This window comes from Hyperoodon ampullatus, assembly GCF_949752795.1.
Source record: "Hyperoodon ampullatus genome assembly, chromosome: 17".
Taxonomy (NCBI): domain Eukaryota; kingdom Metazoa; phylum Chordata; class Mammalia; order Artiodactyla; family Ziphiidae; genus Hyperoodon; species Hyperoodon ampullatus.
The window spans coordinates 38,186,977-38,205,708 of NC_136930.1; the positions used below are offsets into that span (position 1 = coordinate 38,186,977).

Below are 18,732 nucleotides of genomic sequence, written 5' to 3' on the forward strand. Positions count from 1 at the left end.
AATGGGAGGCTTTCCAGCAAGCGCGGGTGACCTGAACATAAGCAAAACTGGTGGCCTCCATGAGTGAATTTGGTAGTCAAACCGAAAACCAAGCTTACAGTGTTGATGCCCATCACTGGGCCAACTAGTAGATTACTTGTAATTGAGACACCGTGATTAGAAGTGTTCTTTGGACCATGCCGTTGACTATGAAGTGAACAGGGTGCAATCCTAGTAAAGAAGAAATTAAAAACAATCCTAAGACTGCTTTGTGTGGAAACGGACAGGGTGAATTCTGCCGTATTACAAGTACTTAGTCAAGTGGGACTAAAAAGAACATGTGCTTACCTTTCAGATGGAGGGAACTTCCCATCTTGCTCTGGCTGTAAGTTGTTGGATCCCTCTGAGCATGTGTTTCCTCTAGAAAAGAGAAGACACTCGTTTCAAGGGTTGTTTCAAAGATTAAATTTTATACTGTGTATAGAGACCCTCTCTTGCATGTGTACCTGTCATAGAGCAGATGCCAAGTGCTATCTTCACTCTCCTATCCACCTCCCTTACTAATTTATACCCATAGAAATTAAGAAGTAGTTTTAAGGATCCTGAATAAAACAGGAAGCCGAATTATGAAATTGCTGTTTCCCAGAGTTTTGTTCTTGTAGCTATCCTTCTGGGTACCTATTTTAGGTATCATCTTTCAATATGTTGTCTTTGTTTCATATTTGTATATGTTCATTTTTGGCTCCCTCTTTTTCTACTCATCCCAGTTTTTAAATTCACTTACTTTGAAATGTATGAAATTCCTTTATACTTGTAATAATTTTAGAAACTTTGGCATTTTCTAAAGTATACTTTCTTCATTGAAGATGCAAAGTTAAAACATCATGGTAAATAAAGTATTGGCCTCTACAGTGCTTTCATTTTCAGGAAAAAGAAAAGAAAAAAAAAGATTCTTGGAAGGACAGATATTTTTAAAAAATCAGGCCCAGCCCAGTTATTTCTTGTTTCTGCACCTTTTCTGTGCCATACCTCCTCTGTGAAGCCTTCCCAGACCTCTTTCTCTGTGCTCTTCAGTCATGCTCACCTCCCAGGACAATAATTACCAATTAAAATGTCTTTTATCTCCAACTAGGCCTTGGACCTTGTTTTGTTCATTTTTTTTATAGCCAGTACCCACCAGTTCAGAGGCATGCATACATAATAGGACCTTGGTAAATACTGAATTGAATTATGGATAGGATATCCCATTTTAGAACTTTAATTCTGTAAGGTTAGAGTGATGGATGAAAATTATTCCCAATTAATATTAGGATTTTTAAATTAATAAACTGTTTTTTAGAAAAGTTTTAGATTTATAGAAAAATTGAGCAGGTAGAACAGAGCTTCTATGTACTCCTCTACCCTTCCCCACCATCGCATAGTTCCCCCATTATTGACATCTCATATTAGTGGGGTGCATTTGTTACCATATGAACCAGTGTCGATGCATTATATTATTATTATAATGCAAAGCTAATAATAATTATTAAAGTCCATATATCATTCAGATTTCCTTAGTTTTACCCTAATGTCTTTTTACTGCGGCAGGATACAGATATCACATGTAGAAGTCATGTCTCTTCAAGGTTCCTCTTGGCTGTGACAGTTTCTCAGACTCTCCTTGTTTTTGATGATATTGACAGTTTTGAGGAGTTAAAATTAATATTATGGTCAAATATTAATATTATGTAGGATACCTTTCTAGGGGAATTTATCCGAAGTTTTTCTCATGGTTAGATGGTTATGGGTTTGGAGGAAGAAGATCACAGAGGTAAAGTGTCATTTTCATCACATCATATCAAAGGTACATGCGATCATCGTGGTTTATGGCAGCTGATGTTGACCTCGATCACCTGGTAGTGTTTGTCAGGTTTCTCCTTGTAAAGTTTCCCCCCATCCCCTACCCTTTCCATACTATACCTACTCTTTGGAAGGAAGTCACTGTGTGCAGCCCACTCCTAATGAGTGGAATGTTATGTTCCCCCTCCTTTAGGGTGAAATATCTACATAATTTATTTGGAATTCTTCTGTGTGCGAGATTTGTCACTTCTCCCCCATTTATTAAGTCATTCAATTATTTATTTATATCTTTATCTTGTTGCTCAAGTTGTTCTACCTTTGGTCAGGGTAATACCTGTTTATTGTTATAGGGCTGATTTGAAGTTAAAAATGAATGTGGCTAAATGATAATCAGCATTTCTCACGTAATAGGAGAGGAATAAAACTTTTTCCCTCATTTGATTAGACTTGCTTATTATTCCTATTAGCCAAAACACAACTATAGGAGAAAAATCCTTCCAAATTTTAATACTGGATTGCCCATCAGACTGTTCCTTATTGCCTCGTCAAGAACATTTTTCAGTAAACTGGCTTTATTTTTTACATGGCAAGTGGTGGTACAATGACTCCTAGTGTAGTTTGGTGCCACTGCCTTGATTTGTGCTAGGGCACCAACAGTTTTAAATACCATTGCACTTTCATCATCAGAGCAAACATTAACACAGTGAAAAACACAAATGTCTTAATTTTATTGTGAAAATTGTTGTGACCTTTTGATCCCCCTGAAAGGGTCTTTGAGACCCCCAGACATCCATGGAACACACTTTGAGAACTGCAGACCTAGTTTCCAAACCAGAGTGCTGGGAGTCATCTCAGTCATTCCTTTCTTCTTTTTTCTGAGCTCCATAATTACAGTTAGCACTTCCTGAGTAAGATGTTGGGAAGCTCTACTCTGAGCTTTTACATTGTATTGACTCCTGTAATCCTCCACCACTGTGAGCCAGGTACTGTTACTGTCACTTCCACTTTACAGATGAGGAAGCCAAGGCACAAACGTGATTTGCCCGAGTCCCATAGTAGAGTCCGGCTCCAGCCCCCCACCCCCACCTCGCTGTGCTGCCCCCAGTTACCATCACATCATTCCCAAAGTCTCTTTTTTTCCGCTGCCTTAGTTCAGGACTCCATTCTCTCAACTAGTGCAGTCATCTCCTAACTGGGTTTCCTGACGTGTGTTGCCCCTTCAGTTCTGCCTTACAGTGTATCTCCCCAGCTCTCTTTCTAAAGCACAGATCTGCCCACGCAGCCACAGGCCTGTTATGGATCACTTTGGGTTAAAGGCCAAAGCCCCTAACTTAACACACAGAGCCTCTCGAACCCAGGAAGTCCACCTGGGTGCTGTTCTGCACATCCCTGCCTTCTCACTTCTGGCCTTTGCACCTGTACCTCTCTCTCCTCCCCACCTCCACTGTCTTCCCTAGCTAACTCCCAGGTATCTGTTAATACGCAAATATGCCTTCTGTAGAAGCTGTCCTGCCCTGCACGAGGGAGGGCTCTTCTCCACACCCTTTCCTCCGCGCTCCCCTCGTTCTTGCGGCTACCACTGCCCTTCCCAGGCTGCTGGGAGCTCCTGGGGGCAGGGGCCGCCGCCGTCGCTGGGACCCTCACGCCGGGCCTGGGGCCTGGCTGACCACAGCGCCCTTTGTGGGATGAATGGCGGGGGCAGTAGAGGTGTGCTCACTGGGGGCGGCCCTCCTAACTAGAGTCCAGTAACCGCTGCCTTGAAAGAGCTTTGCAGCTGGCACCTTGGCGGGCCAGCAGGGCCGCGGCTGAGCTCTGCCCTCTAGAGGCGGAACTGTTCCCGGCCTCGGAGACTGCAGAAGCACCACGGAGACTAGGCCGAGAGCGCCGGCCCTGCGGCAGCTGCCCTTGGCCGCCATCTCAGAGGGAGGCCCTTGAGAAGGAAGGCATCGTTGGGTGTGAGAGCTAGAGGGCACCCTAAAGACGATTGGTCCAGCCCCCCTAGGATTCATGATAGTCCACCGTGCGAAGAAAGAACAGGGATAAACGGCAGCGTTGGAAATCCAGAAGCTCCGGGTGGAGGTTGAAACAGGCAGGGGGGTGCTGGTTGGCTCAGCCTGCTCTGGGCCAGGCGCTGTTGTCGTTAACTGCAGGGCGTGGACTGTCCACAAGAGCTTACATTCTACTGGTGTCGGGGACGGAGAACAGATGTGTAACAAATAACTATCAATGAACACTATGGAAAAGGTAAAATATTCTAACAGGAGAGAGGGGACTGCTTAAGCTGTAGGGGGTAGGGAGGGATATGGGATGGACTCAAAGAGGAGGTGCTGTTTTACCTAGTGCATTCCTTAATTCAACAAACACTAGGACATAATATGTAATAATATATGTAATAATATGTCCCTTCGGAGCTTAATTCTAGTATGGGGGGGCGGGGCATAGAAAACAAACATGTCAGATAGTATAAGAACTCAGAGGAAAAATACAGGCAGCGTAAGGGAAGTGATGCAAAGTACTATATTAGATAGATGTTCAGGGACCTCTCTGGTGTGACAGCTGAGCAGAGAGGCTGTGCAGTGAGAGAACAAGCCGTGCGGATGAGGAGGAAGAACATTCCAAGCAGGGGAAGCTTGGCATAGTTAATGGACAACAAGGAGGTCAGGATGGCTGGAATGGAGTGTGCAAGGGACAGAGTGGGAGCAGAGGCAGCAGCAGGAAGCGTTTTAAAATGATCAGCGTGGCTGCTGTATGGAGAATACATTCTAACGGGGATAGTAGAAGCACGGAGACCACTTAGTAAACCAGTCGGTCCAGGTGAAAGACTGTGGTAGCTTGGAACAGGGCGTGGTTGCAGCGTTGCATTCAAGACATATGTTGAAGGTAGAACTGAAAGGATGTACTGATGGATTAGATGTGTGGAATGGAGACAACCCAAAGATGAGCACCTAGTTGCACGTTTGTCACTTATTGGAATGGGGAACATGAAGGGAAAAGTGGCTTTAGGGCAGGATGAAGTCAAGAGTTGGTTTTTGACAAGTTAAATGTTAACATGTAGGGAGAAATTTTTATTATAAAAATTTTAAATGTTCAGCAAAATTGAAAGGATTTTATCATGGGCACCCGTATACTCACTACCTAAATTTCATCAACATTTTGCTATGCTTGATCTTTCCATCTGTCCATCCCTCTTCCAGCCATCATTCCATTTTATTTTTCGATGCATTTCCAAAAAAAAAAAGTTGGGGTTATCAATACACTTACCCATTAATAGACTTCAATATTTGTGTTTTTTTTGTTTTTTTTTTAATTGAAGTAGAGTTGATTTCTAATATTAGTTTCAGGTATACAACATAGTGATTCAATATTTGTATAGCTTATTTAAAGTTATTATAAAATCTTGGTCATATTCCCTGTACTGTACAATATATCCCATATTTATTTATTTCATACATAGTAGTTTCCTCTCCTCTTCCCTCTCCCCACTGGTAGCTACTAATTTGTTCTCTGTATCTGTGAGTTCATTTCTGTTTTGTTATATTCATTTGTTTTATTTTTTAGATTCCACATGTAAGTGATAAAATACAGTATTTGTCTTTCTCTGACTTATTTCAGTAAGCATAATACCCTCTAGGTCTATCCACGTTGTTGCAAATGGCACAATTTCATTCATTTTTATGGCTGAGTAGTATTCCATTGTGTATATATATATATACACACATCTTCTTCATCCATTCGTCTGTTGATGGGCACTTAGGTTGCTTCCATATCTTGGCTATTGTAAATAACGCTGCTATGAACATTGGGTTGCATGTACCTTTTTGAATTAGTGTTTTCATTTTCTTTGGGTGTGTACCCAGCAGTGGAACTGCCAGATCATATGGTAGTTCTATTTTCAGTTTTTTTAAGGAAACTCCATGCTGTTTTCCATAGTGGCTGCACCAGTTTACATTCCCACCAACAGTGTACTAAGGTTCCCTTTTCTCCACATCCTCACCAACATTTGTTATTTGTAGACTTTTTTTTTTTTTTTTTTTTTTTGCATTATGCGGGCCTCTCGCTGTTGTGGCCTCTCCCGTTGCGGAGCGCAGGCTCAGGACGCGCAGGCTCAGCAGCCATGGCCAACGGGCCCAGCCGCTCCGCAGCACGTGGGATCTTCCCGGACCGGGGCACGAACCTGCGTCCCCTGCATCGGCAGGCGGACTCTCAACCACTGCGCCACCAGGGAAGCCCTATTTGTAGACTTTTTGATGACAGCTATTCTGACAGGTGTGAGTTGATATCTCATTGTGATTTCGATTTGCATTTTTCTGATGATTAGCCATGTTGAACATCTTTTCATGTGCCTGTTGGCCATCTGTCTATCTTCTCTGGAAAAGTGCCTTTTCAGTCTTCTGCCCATTTTTAAAATTTTTTTTTTTTGATATTGAGTTGTAAGAGCTATTTATATATTTTGGATATTAACTCCTTATTGGTCACATCATTCGCAGATATTTTCTCACATTCAGTAGGTTGTCTTTTCATTTTGTTGATGGTTTCCTTTGCTGTGCAAAAGCTTTTAAGCTTAATTAGGTCTCTTTTGTTTATTTTTTCTTTTCTTTTTTTTTTTTTTTTTGCCTTAAGAGAGAGATCAAAAAAAAAATGCTGCAGTTTATTGTCAAAGAGTGTTCTGCCTATGTTCTCTTCTAGGAATTTTACGGTTTCAGGTCTTACATGTAGGTCTTTAGTCCATTTTGAGTTTATTTTTGTATACAGTGTGAGAAAATGTTCTAATTTCATTCTTTTACATGTGGCTGTTCAGTTTTCCCAGCACCATTTATTGAAGAGACTGTCTTTTCTCTACTGTTCAGTATTTGTTTAGTTTTTTTTTCCTTTGAGGTAAAATTTCAATGAAAAGTACAAATATTAAGTGTACATTCTTAATAGATACACTTGTGTAACCCAAACTCCTGACAAATTATAGAACATTACTGTCACTTCCAGAAAGTTTCCTTTCCCTGTTAATTCCCATTTCCATCTTCCTAGAGGCAGCCACTGTTCTGATTTTTTCCACCATAGATTGGTTTTACTAGTTCTGTACTAGGGAATATTTATATATATATATATACATATATATATAAATATATATGGATTAATGGAATCTCACATATACACTCTTTTGTGTCTGGCTTCTTTCTTTTTTGTGGACAAGCATATTCATTTCTTTTGGGTAATACCTAAGAGGGGAATTGCTGGGTCATTAAGGTAGGTATATGCTTTAGTTTCATAAGATAACTGTCAGACGTTTTCCAAAGGCCCATCAACAAAAGAATGCATAAATACATTGTGGTGTATTCATATTATGGAATGCTGTGCTATGGTTAAAATCAAGTAGAGCCACATGTATCAATATGGATAAATTTCAAAAACATAATTTTTTGGGGGGGGCATATTTTAGGTCAAAACATTCAGTATGATACCTTTATATAAAATTTGAAAGCTTGTGAAAGAAATATTATATATAGTTATGGATACTTACTTATGCAGTAATAGCATAAAAGCAAGCTTTGCAAAAATAATCAATTTCAGGATAGTGGTATCTCAGGTGGGGGTTGGAGAGACGAATGAAGCAAATATGGTAAAAGGTTAAGATTTTATAAAGTTGGGTGCTAGATACATGTTCCTTATATTAATCTCTGTAGTTTTGGGTTCACCTTATCTAAGGTGCTGCCCCTGCCCTCTACTTCTGCAGGTGGTGGAGCCTGGGCTGAGCCCGGCTGTGGGAGCAGAGCTGCTCGCTCCCACTCTGTCTCACTCACGCGGCTGCCACGGTTCAGGGGAAGCTCCCCAGAGACCCAAGGTAGGACAGCCAGGCAGACAGCACCCTGACCTGCTCCCGGTTACTGCAGCCTTGCAGATGACTTCCAGACCTGCCTTTCCCACCTCGCTCCTAAATTTAGGTCTGTGACCTGGACCTAGCTCTCTCTCCAATCTCAGTTCCAAACCCTACTTAAAATTGAGTTTATTTTAAAATATCTGTTCTGTTCCACTGTTTGGGGGTTTTTTCTTCAGGAACTCTGACTTTACATTTGTGTTATTTCCTTTGCCTGTCTTCCCTATCACTCCCTCTCTAATGATTTTTATTCATTTCCATTTTATCTTCTTCACTTTTATTTCTATTCTTTTTATCTTCCATGGTGTCCCTTAGAGTGGTGTCTCCTCTCTCTTTTGTTTCTTGTAATTTGGTTTTTGTATATGAAATGTTTTGTATTCATTTTTCTTACACTTATTTAGTAAATCTACCCATTTCTGTTCCCTGTCCTCCTCTTGTCTGTCACCTTCCGTTCCTTGACCTGACTATCCCTTCCTTGAGTTATTTCTGCTTTGTTAGCTCCCTGCATAGCTGCCGCTGCCTTGTTACATTTTCGAAAATTCATAATAGGATGTTGGGTTAAAATTTTCTTATGCTTTGTGGCCACATTTCTCTGATGAGTTTTCTTAGTCTGCAGGGAAGTTTTGTTACTCCTTTTCAGATTTTCTTCTGATGGTACCTTTGTATGGATATTTTTCTTACAATACCTTTGATTGGATGTTGAGTTATAAGTCTTTATCATTTTGGAATGAGTTGGATTTTTCTAAAACAACTATTGGCAAGAGAATCCCATGATAGGAACAAGGGAGCTTTCCTCATTTCTCAGCTCAAGGCTTCCTTCTGTCGGTATGGGGGTGTGTACTTTACTTTATGGCACCTACCTGTAACGGGACCTCCTCTCAATTTAGGATTCTAACCTGGCTCAGCTGAGCTCCTACAGCTAGTCTGGAGCTCCCCTGGTTCCTCCCCCAGCCACTGGTTTCCAGGCATTCTGCCCCTTCCTGCCAGCCTGCTCTTCTCTTTTTCCTAAGCTGCACCTGTGGGTCCTCCAGGCACTTACGGATTAATTTCTTCCTCTCCCAGTAGTCCTGCCCTCTTCCTTCTTAATCCTGCTCACATCTATTCCCACCCAGGCTGAGCACTCTCCTGAGTTGAATTTTTGCTGAGAATTGCTGTACCTCCACCCTCTGGACTCTTGTGCCATTTCTAGTCTTCCCTGGGGCACCTGCTAAACCGCACGTATGGTTTCCTGTGCTGCTTCGGGGAGGGGGGCAGTGATGCTACACACCATATGAAGTTTGTGAAATTTCTCACTTCCTTGTTTTACTGAAGATGTAAGCATGTAGGCGTTTCATACCTTTGTTCTCATTGCTCTGAATGATTTTCAGGAAAATTGGAAAGATTCTGAACAAAGCTGTCACCACGTACCCATCAGGCTGACCTAGAGTCCTTAGCCAGGCATTCGAAGCCTTCCACAGGCTGACCTTGGTTTTTCTCCCTGCTCTTAGGTGTGACCATGGCTCCAGCCAGACTAATCTCCCACCATCCCAGGAACTCACCATGCACATTCCTTCCGCTGTGTTCTAGCTGTTTTCCACAGTTGCAGAGTTCCCTTCAGGGGCTTCTTTATGGTAGCCATTGTTTTTGGTGACCCAGCACGTATTTCTCCCTTTCTCTACCACCCATCAACAGGGTTAGATGCATAAACCCAGCTTATTAGTCATGGTGCCCCTTCCCTGGGCAACAGTTTCAGGGAAAGCTGAATGGTCCAAGTAGGACCAGAGTCCCTCCCTGATTTCCTTCCACTAGAGCGAGCTGGGAAGCCTGCCTCTTGCCTCTGGTGTCACTGTGTCAAAGAATATTCATCTGGAAGAACACACCATCTGCAAAATTAAAGGATATGGTGGTACAGAGAGAGAGAGAGAAAGAGTTTCCTTGTTGAAGTCCTGGATCCACCCTGAGGTTACTGCTGACATAAGCCAGTCGATCACAGTTTAGATTAAGTGCAACTGAAAGACTCCTAACAAATACACCTTACTGTGTTCTCCCATCACCCTGGTGTTTTTACCTATTGTAACACACATCACACCATATAGTGATTGTAATTGCCTGTTTATTTGTTTGTATCCCCCACTGAAAGCCCTTTACCACAAGGTCCACACTGTTCACCCTTGTGTGCCTGGTACCTTGCGTTGTGCCTGGCCAGCATTGGGCCGTCATTTAGTATTCAGCTGAGACTTCATTTCTGCCTTTCCTAATTCTTCCCATCACTCAAGGTCTTAGATTCCAAGTTCTTTGTGAAGCATTCCACATCAAGTTGAAGAATCTACGTAAAATGTCCAGGATAAAGCAGGCTCTCATCAGAGCTGCATCCTCCTCGTCCCTAGTTGCTTGAGTCAGAAGTGATGTCTCCTTCGTGGGAGCTCCTATATCTCATTTAATCAAATGGTATCTACTCATACTGTCTTAAAAGAGAAATGCAAATGACTTATAACTAACGTAAGTTTTCAAATGTGATTGTAAATGCCAGAAGCAAGGACCTAGTACAGTGCCTCATATAAAAGAATCCACAGTTATTGAATATACAGCTGAATATACAGCACAATGATCAATACTTTAAGGTTAAATGGAAACCGGTAGTCTGTTATTGGCTGTGGGAGTCCTTAGGTTAAGTGAGTCACGGGGTAGATTCAAAGGAACCTGAAAGAAGGATAAAGCTGAATCACACTTTTGTGGAGTGCATGAATGCTGTTTGAAAATCTAATTAAGCCATAACAACTGACCACAGCTGAAAAATAGTCGTGGTTATTTTCTACGCCCAAACGTCTCATTACTTGGTAAAGGCTGTTAACTTGTCCAAGCTGAATATTTGGAAGGAGAAATGAGGCATGAGGAGGGCAAGTTAGAGTTTATTGTGCCTTCCGTTTCGATAAGGGGAAACTGAGGGTGGCTAGGAAAAGAAGCCTGAAGCTCTGGCTCCAGAACTATGTTCATACCTGTCACATCAGCCTCATACTTTTTTTTTGGCTGTGTCTTCCATATATAATTAGTGATAGTCTGATTGATTCAATTCTTCTGGTGGAATGTAAGCTCCAAAAGGCCAGGTACTTGGTCTGTCTTGTTCAATGCTGAGACTCCCAACACCTAGAACAGTGCCTAGTCCTTATGTCTGGGGCCATAGTAGGAGCTCCATACATATTTGTTGAATGCATATCTCTACAGTACTGGACACAGCTTGTTTACCTTTTATGTATCTTGCTAAAATATTTATATGTCCAGATTTCCTTTTCTGATGCAGATGTTAAAAGAACATCTTCAACTCCAAGTTCCATGATATCAGTGACCTCCAGTGTCTTATTCACTAAAGTATCTCTAGTGCGTAAAACAGGGGACATTCTGTCAGTACTTATGGAATGAATGATTTAAGTATTTGATTAGTGAATTTTAAATTGAGCAAAAAAATGGAAATGATTGGCTCAGACTTTTGGGGGTTTTTTTTTTTGGAAACTGACTTTTTGGGGTTGTTTTTTGGAAACTGTTTATTTTCCGCCAACCTACTTCCATTTTACGAGTTTGCGGAAGAACAGCTTAAGACCACTCAGTGGTTGTTCTACCCACTCAGTGGCCTGAGTGGTGGGAGCTGCAGACCAGTCTTCAGTGGGGAACTGCTGAACGGGCACAGAGGGCACCTGCACACCTTCGGACCAGTCCGCCACCTCAAGTTGCGTAGCAGTGAACTCAGGAGCTGAAGCAGTCCATTTGCCCTGAAATTCCTCCTTGGTCACAGCCTTCTCAGCTGCCGCCTGCTCTTCCTTCTCAATCTCTTCAGGATCTCTGTAGAAGCAGAGATCAGGTGTGACCTCCCATGGGTGTTCGCGGGAGATGGTGCCACCCATGCACAGAACTTCCCGGGCGAGCATCCACTACATCAGACCCCCTGAGTGAGTTCCCTTATTGTTGCATGGGATGGCAATGTCCACATAACACAGACTCTCGTCTGTGTTACACAGAGCAATGGTAGGCAGGTTAGCGTAAGAGGCCTCTTTGAGAGGTTGGTGGTCAGCCCTGGGATCAGTAACCACCGGAAGTCTTGGCTCCCGGAAGGCTTCCTGGATCTGGTTAGTGAAGATTCCAGGAGAGAAGCAGCCAGCAATAGGAGTGGCTCCAGTGACAGCAGCAAACTTCAGCACAGCTCGCTGGCCAGTATTTCTAGAGGATACGACACTGACATCAGCTGGGTTTTCAATGGCAACAACGGCACGAGCTGCCAGCAGAGGCTTCTCGCAGGTTCTCTTCAGATTTATGTTGTAGACGCCATCACTTTTCCTTTTGTAGATGTACTGCTCCATTTGGAAGTCTGGTTGGTGCCACCTAAGTGGGTTCCTGCTGCAAGAAATTTGAGTACATCCTCCTCCTTCATTTGCAGGAAATCAAGGGCTCCGGACATTGTGAAAGTTTCCCTTTAAGTTACAATGGGAATCCAGAACAACGCCGTATGGACCCCTGTCTGGGTAGTGCAGAAGGGGATCAGACTTAGTAAGAATGTTCTGCTATGTGTGTTTTAACCTCTACAGTTTATAAGTACCCTCACAAATATCCCCTCACTTGAATCTTACAACAACCCTATGAGATTTATTGTGTCAGTTTTATAGATGAGGAAAAAGGCTCAGAGGAATTACAGGGCTTGTCTAATGTTACATAGTTGGCAGATTGGGACTTGAACCGTAGACTTGACTCCAAATTGTATGATCTTTCAACTTTTTCATGGATACCAATTGAAGATGAGGTGGAATTATTAGAACACTGTCAACACTGTATCATTGGAATTATAAATCTTAGAGGTGGAAGTGGCCTCACGCATCACAAATTCCAAACCCCTCTCTCATTTTTCAAAATAGGAAAAGAAGGTTTGGAGAATTTCTAGGACGTGTCTAAAGGCACACCTCCGGTTTGAGAAGTCATTGCACCGAAGCTGGCTCTTCCACTGACTGCTTCTGGCTTGTCCTCAGATCTCACTCTCAGTTGGAGATTGTGGACTGAGCTTGTGGGAGACCAAGCTCCCCTCTGCTTTCCTGCATCAGAGGCCCCGGGCACCCGGCCCTTTCTGACAGGAGCCTGGCCCTCGCTGAAGGAAACGGGGTTTTTCTCTCTCCCCCTTTCTGTCATTTATTTTTCCTCTTCCTTATTTACCTAGCAGGTGAGGGGCGAGAGTTGTAAAAGAGCCATCCAGTCTTCAAGGTTCCCTACTCCCTCCCCTGTAAGACCTGGTTTTGATAAAGGTTTCCAAGTTTGAAAGTTAATAAAAATAATGCCACTGACCTCTTCATTTATTTATTGTTTTTGAACTGTCTACACCTCAGGGTCCAGTTTTGTTTCCCTTTCTTTCTATGATGCCCTGGGTATAGACCCTGCTGGCTAACTGAGGGTGCGCTTTGCACAGAATCCAACAGAATCTTGCCCCTGTCTTATAGGAATAACTACTAGGCCTTAGAGAAGATAGATTCCATTGTTTGGCTTTGCACATCACACTTTTTTTTATGAGTCAAATCTGATAACAGAAGAGCACAAATCTAAATTTTACCAGTAATCAAAGAAATGCAATGAAATACCCTTTTGACCACCAAATAGGCAAAAAGTAGAGAGACTGATATTTTGTGCTGGCAAGAGGGTGAGAAAACGAGCGCTCGTATGTTGCTGCTGTAAATATGAATTGCTGTACCTTTTGGGAATGAGGCCAGCTATCTATTAAAAAATACACAGATTACATTTAGTACTGTCATTTTTGTTCACTTAGCCTGTGGAAATCAAGGTTCCAGTTTGTAAGGTTATATGTTCAAGAGTTTACTAAAGCTCTGTTTGTAATTGCAAAAACCTAAAAACCCCTTGAATTTCTGTCAGAAATGTTGAATAAATTATGGTTTATCTCTAATACAGAGTATATCATATAGTAATAAAGTCACAGAGTAACATTCATGGAATTATCTTACTTTTGGAAAAAGCAAGAAAATCTTCATATGTGTGTATACGTGATTACAGATCTTTCTGGACTTATGATGGGGTTACATCCCAATAAACCCATTGTAAGTTGAAAATGCATTTAATACACCTAACCTTCCGAACTTCGTAGCTTAGCCTTGCCTACCTTAAACGTGCTCAGAACACTCTATTAGCCTAGAGTTGGGCAAAATCTTTGAACACAAAACCCATTTTATAATAAAACGTTGACTATCTCATGTCATTTATTGAATACTTTATTGAAAGTGAGCATCAGAATAGTTGTCAGGGTACAGAATGGTTGTCAGCGTATTGGCTGTTTCCCCTTGTGATGGTGTGGCTGACTGGCAGCTGCGGTTTGCTGCCACTGCCCAGCATCTCGAGAGTATCAGACCACATATTGCTAACCTGGGAAGAGATCAACGTTCAAAATTCTAGTACAGTTTCACTGACTGCGTGTTACTTTTGAACTATAGTAAGGTCAAAAAATAGTGAGTCGGGGAGTTCCCTAGTGGCCTAATGGTTAGGGATTCAGCACTCTCACTGTGGAGGCCCGGGTTCGATCCCTGGTCACAGCTAATAAAATATATGCCTCGAGGGTAGAATTAGGATTGGGAAACAGACATCAACATATCTGTGTTGTTTGTCTTGTTATAACGAGCATGCATTGATTTTGTGATTTTTTTTTAATAAAGTGAAAAAATTTTGAGAGAGTGGGTTTGAGAGATAGATGGGTTATAATCTATTTTCTGTCACTTAATAGTTGTGAGAGGTTTGGTAAAGTACTTAACCTCAGTCCTCATCTGTAACAGGGGAATAATATCTGCATCACTGTGTTTGATTAAAGGAAGTATAGTATACAAAGCATGTAGCACATTGTAATCCATCTATAAATGTTAGTTTCTTTTTCCCTCTACACAAGCAATTTGGAGTAGAATATTAAAACACATGCAAAATGTGTTCGCTGTGCTACCAGTATGTGTTATCCTGATGTGCACAGTGTGGCATTGGCCTACCAAAGGGGTGATTTAGTGCCTCTATTTGCCCCCTTAATCCTTATAGAGACGAAGAATAATGTACAGTGGTGCCTTGGCCCTCCGGGGTTACTTACCTGGTACCTCAGTTATTAGTAATCCAGCTGCAAAGTAGGGAAGAGGGCCTCTGAATAGCCAAAACATATGCCTGAAGTTCAAGCTCTTGCTGGATCATTTATTCTTATTTTAGGTAACCCAAACAAGCTTTTCCAGTGATGATGCTGTGGCAGTTATCCAGAGAGCAGCCAGGAGGGTCTGAGCCCAAGGGTGCATGGGAGACTAAAATGCAAACACAATTACTCAGGAAGCTGGATGGTCTGGGGCCAGGCCCTGTTTTCACAATTAAAAACTGATCTTCATAATAATGATGCTGGATTATTAGGGAGGAATTAATTCATGCTTCATATAATCTTTAAAGGCCCCTAATTAGAGTATGATACAGTCTAGAAGTATTACTACCAAAGATGATTAAACTTTGCAGTTTCATTGTGTAAAAAGTAAGTTTTGTTTTTGTATTAGTGCCAGAATATAACAGAGGTCTTTATCCTATGAGGGAAAGATAGAGTAGGTGCCTATAGTTAGAAATCTGGACAGCCAAGTGTGACAGATGTTAGAAATTGTTCAGAAAGGATTTTAACCTAGAACAGTGGAATGATGTCTCACAAATGTGTTATTTGCTTTTTGACTAAAAGAAGGTCCACAATCTATAATCCAGAATCCCTGGGGCCTGGTGAGTTTTGGAATTCAGAATTTTTCAGATTTCTTGAGAAGTAGTATGTAATGTAGTAGCCCTAACAGGGTCTGAGGCAGCACACGATAGTCAAACATATTAATATTTCTGTAGTGAAGTATTTATTAGGACAAATAGTGCATAGTTTATTTAAATAACCACTAAATGAAATAGTGGGATAAATATAGAATATAAATACTCTAGTAATCTTATTTCTAAGAAAACATTTTATAAATCTTTAAATTTATGCAGGTTCAATTTCAGCTAAATGTGCTGGTGCATACACAAACCATGAACATACATCTCCTCTGGTTGCTTGAGCATCTTAGAGGAATCTCAGTGCCTGTCACCAGCAGCAGCTGGAGTGGCACCTGTGGTTGCAGGACCAGGACTAAGGGCCATTTTAAGCACTTTTTCCCAGGTCAAATGCTTCATTAATTTAGATTTCCATCTAAGCAGTCCCTCCTAAATTATGAAAACCACCATAAGCTCATGTTCATTGATAAATGTTCATGGTTCAAAGCTAGCCACTGACTAGTCACACATTTTCACCATCTCATGTAGGGATTTTTTTACCACCTGTGTTTACAAATTCGTCTCCATCATCACTGTTATCCTCATAATTAACTATATTTAAAACCACTTCACACACCCATTAGGATAACTGCTATCAAAAAAATAAACCAAACAACGATATTCACAGAAAGATAGACAAGATGAAAAGGCAGAGGACTATGTACCAGATGAAAGAACAAGATAAAACCCCAGAAAAACAACTAAATGAAGTGGAGATAGGCAACCTTCCAGAAAAAGAATTCAGAATAATGATAGTGAAGATGACCCAGGACCTCAGAAAAAGAATGGAGGCAAAGATCAAGAAGATGCAAGAAATGTTTAACAAAGACTTAGAAGAATTAAAGAACAAACAGAGATGAACAATACAATAACTGAAATGAAAACTACACTAGAAGGAATCAGTAGCAGAATAACTGAGGCAGAAGAACGGATAAGTGACCTGGAAGACAGAATGGTGGAATTCACTGCTGCGGAACAGAATAAAGAAAAAAGAATGAAAAGAAATGAACACAGCCTAAGAGACCTCTAGGACAACATTAAATGCAACGACATTCACCTTATAGGGGTCCCAGAAGGAGAAGAGAGAGAGGAAGGACCAGAGAAAATATTTGAAGAGATTATAATCGAAAACTTCCCTAACATGGGAAAGGAAATAGCCACCCAAGTCCAGGAAGTGCACAGAGTCCCATACAGGATAAACCCAAGGAGAAACACGCCGAGACACATAGTAATCAAATTGGCAAAAATTAAAGACAAAGAAAAATTATTGAAAGCAGCAAGGGAAAAATGACAGATAACTTACAAGGGAGCTCCCATAAGGTTAACAGCTGATTTCTCAGCAGAAACTCTACAAGCCAGAAGGGAGTGGCATGATATACTTGAAGTGATGAAAGGGAAGACCCTACAACCAAGATTACTCTACCCAGCAAGGATCTCATTCAGGTTCGATGGAGAAATCAAAAGCTTTACAGACAAGCAAAACCCAAGAGAATTCAGCACCACCAAACCAGCTCTACAACAAATGCTAAAGGAACTTCTCTAAGTGGGAAACACAAGAGAAGAAAAGGACCTACAAAGACAAACCCAAAGCAATTAAGAAAATGGTCATAGGAACATACGTATTGATAATTACCTTACACGTGAATGGATTAAATGCTCCAACCAAAAGACACAGGCTTGCTGAATGGATACAAAAACAAGACCCATCTATATGCTGTCTACAAGAGACCCACTTCAGAGCTAGGGACACATAGAGACTGAAAGTGAGGGGATGGAAAAAGATATTCCATGCAAATGGAAATCAAAAGAAAGCTGGAGTAGCAATACTCATATCAGATAAAATTGACTTTAAAATAAAGAATGTTACAAGAGACAAGGAAAGACACTACATAATGATCAAGGGATCAATCCAAGAAGAAGATATAACAATTATAAATATATATGCACCCAACATAGGAGCACCTCAATACATAAGGCAACTGCTAATAGCTTTAAAACAGGAAATCGACAGTAACACAATAATAGAGGGGGACTTTAACACCTCACTTACACCAATGGACAGATCATCCAAAATGAAAATAAATAAGGAAACAAGCTTTAAATGACACAATAGACCAGATAGATTTAATTGATATTTACAGGACATTCCATCCAAAAACAGCAGATTACACTTTCTTCTCAAGTGCACATGGAACATTCTCCAGGATAGATCACATCTTGGGTCACAAATCAAGCCTCAGTAAATTTAAGAAAACTGAAATCATATCAAGCATCTTTTCTGACCACAACGCTATAGGATTAGAAATGGATTACAGGGAAAAAAACGTAAACACAAACACATGGAGGCTAAACAATACGTTACTAAATAACCAAGAGATCGGTGAAGAAATCAAAGAGGAAATCAAAAAATATCTAGAGACAAATGACAATGAAAACACAACGATCCAAAACCTATGGGATGCAGCAAAAGCAGTTCTAAGAGGGAAGTTTATAGCTATACAAGCCTACATCAAGAAACAAGAAAAATCTCAAATAAATAATCTAACCTTACACCTAAAGGACCTAGAGAAAGAAGAACAAACAAAACCCAAGGTTAGCAGAAGGAACGAAGTCATAAAGATCAGAGCAGAAATAAATGAAATAGAAACAAAGAAAACAATAGCAAAGATCAATAAAAGTAAAAGCTGATTCTTTGAGAAGATAAACAAAATTGATACACCATTAGCCAGACTCATCAAGAAGAAGAGGGAGAGGACTCAAATCAATAAAATTAGAAATGAAAGAGGAGAAGTTACAACAGATACCACAGAAATACAAAGCATCCTAAGAGACTACTAGAAGCAACTGTATGTCAATAAAATGGACAACCTGGAAGAAATGGACAAATTCTTAGAAAGGTATAACCTTCCAAGACTGAACCAGGAAGAAATAGAAAATATGAACAGACCAATCACAAATAATGAAATTGAAACTGTGATGAAAAATCTTCCAACAAACAAAAGTCCAGGACCAGATGGCTTCACAGGTGAATTCTATCAAACATTTAGAGAAGAGCTAACACCCATCCTTCTCAAACTCCAAAAAATTGCAGAGGAAGGAACACTCCCAAACTCATTCTATGAGGCCACCATCACCCTGATACCAAAACCAGACAAAGATACTACAAAAAGAAAATTACAGACCAATATCACTGATGAATATAGATGCAAAAATCCTCAACAAAATACTAGCAA

General features: G+C 41.0%; 1 pseudogene across 1 annotated transcript; it reads right to left on the bottom strand.

The window, feature by feature from the left end:
* Positions 1–11,254: 11,254 nt before the first annotated feature.
* Positions 11,255–12,113, bottom strand: LOC307065392 (small ribosomal subunit protein uS2-like; annotated as a pseudogene). Its single transcript has one exon. The product of its transcript is annotated as a small ribosomal subunit protein uS2-like (transcript).
* Between the last annotated feature and the right edge of the window lie 6,619 nt (positions 12,114–18,732).